The following is a 2,227-nucleotide window of genomic DNA, read 5'->3' as shown; positions in this document are numbered from 1 at the left end:
GTGCTCATGAGGAATCTGTACCTGGACCAAGAAGCAGTTGTTCAAACAGAACATGGAATCACTGAATGATTTAAGCTTTTAAAAGGTGTGCAACAAGGTTGTAGTCTTCCACCATACTTATTCAACAAGAATGCTGAGCAAATAATCTGAGAAGCTGGGTTATATGAAGAAAAACATAGCATCAGTTTTGGAGGAGGACTCATTAACAACTTGCAATATGCAGATGATACAACCTTGCTTGCTGAAAATGAATAGGACTTAAAACACTTACTGATGAAGATCATAGAGCACAGCCTTTGGTATGGACCACATCTCTTATCAAAGGAGAAAAGATTGAAGTTGTCAAGGACTTCATTCTTCTTGGATTAACTATCAACACTCATGGAAGCAGCAGTCAAGAAATCAAACGATGTATTGCATTAGGCAAATCTGGTGCACAAGATCTTTTTAAAGTGTTGAAGAGCAAAGACGTCAGCTTGAGGGCTAATGTGCACCTGACCCAAACCATGGTATTTTCAATAACCTCATATGCATGTGAAAGCTGGACAGTGAATAAGGAAGACCATAGAATAACTGATGTTTTTGAGTTATGGTGTTGGAGGATAATATTCAAAGTGCCATGGGCTGCCAAAAGAGCAAATAAATCTGTTTTGGAAGAAGTGCAGCCAGAGTGCTCCTTGGAGGCCAAGATGGCCAAACTTCATCTCTCATACTTCAGACATGTTGTCATGAGGGACCAGTCACTGGAGAAGGATATCATGTTTGGTAAGGTTCAGGGACAGAGAAAAAGTGGAAGACCCCCAACGAGATGGATTAGCCAAGTGGCAGCATCGATGGGCTCAAACTTGGCAACAGTAGTGAGGTTGGCCCAGGATCGGGCAGTGTTTTTGTTCTGCTGTGCATAAGGTCGCTCTGGGTCAGTACTGACTCAATGGCACCTAACAATAACAACATATGCATGTGAAATTTATACAGTGAATAAGGAAGACAGAAGAATTGATACATTTGAGTTACAGTGTTGGAGGAGAATATTGAAGTACCAGGGATTTCCAAAAGAACAAACTAATCTGTGTTGGAAGAAATAGAGCCAGTATGCTCCTGGGAAGCTAGGCTGGCCAGACTCTGCCTCTCATACTTTGGAAATGTTGTCAGGAGGGAACAGACCCTGGAGAAGCATATCACATTTGGTAAAGTGGAGGGTGAGAGAAAAAGAGTAAGACCCCCAAAGAGGTGGATTGGTACCATGGTAGCAACAATGGACTCAAGCATAGCAAAAATTCTGAGGTTGCAGGACTGGGCAGTGTTTCATTCTGTTATACATAGGGTCACTATGAGTCAGTACCTCTTTGATGGCACTTAACAACAACAACAAGAACTAAGTGAATGTCATAGTTTTCTATCACTGTGATGACAAACTGACACTAATTCAGCAGCTTAAAACAACACCCACCTATTGTCTAGCTCACATTTCTGTATGTCCATGCAGAATGTGACTTGGCTGACTCTCTCCTTGGGACCTCACAGGTTGAAATCAAGGTTTTAGTACAGTTGTGTTTCTTTCTGCAAGCTATGGTGATGAATCTGCCCACAAGCTCATTCAAGTGGTTGCCAGAATCCATTTCCATGTGGTTGTTGGAGTGAGGTCTGCATTTTTTGGTAGACTGTAGGCAGGGGGCTATTCTTGGCTTCTCAAGGCCACTGAAGGACATCATGTTTTGTAAATGAAAAAGAGGAAGACTCCAAATGAGATGGATTCACATAGTGGCCAAAACAATGGGCTCAAACATAATAATTGTGAGGATGGTACAGGACTGGGCAGTGTTTTGTTCTGTTGTCATAGGGTCGCTAGCAGTCAGAACTGGTTCCTTGTAATTCAGGATGTTGTTATTGGTTGTCATTGAGTTGTCTCCAATTCATGGTTACCCCAAGAGTGAACCATAGAGTTTTCAAGGATGTGAGCTTTCAGAACAAGATCTCTAGGTCTTTCTTATGAGGCATCCTGGGTTAGATTTGAACCCCTAATTTTTGGCTAATAGTTGAGTACTTAACCATTTGTACAACCTAATCCATATCAATGCAAACCTGTTGCCTTTGAATTAGTTCTGACTCACAGTGACCCTTGTCCACAGAGGATAACTTCTCCTGTCAGTTACCATGGCTGTAATCTTTACAGGAGCAGACTGCAGCATCTTTTTCCTGAAGAGCCATCAGTGGGTTTGAACCACTG

Source organism: Chrysochloris asiatica, unplaced genomic scaffold (assembly GCF_000296735.1).
Source record: "Chrysochloris asiatica unplaced genomic scaffold, ChrAsi1.0 scaffold00049, whole genome shotgun sequence".
Classification (NCBI taxonomy): Eukaryota; Metazoa; Chordata; class Mammalia; order Afrosoricida; family Chrysochloridae; genus Chrysochloris; species Chrysochloris asiatica.
The sequence above is the reverse complement of the archived record's forward strand: the minus strand, read 5'-3'. Positions refer to the sequence as shown.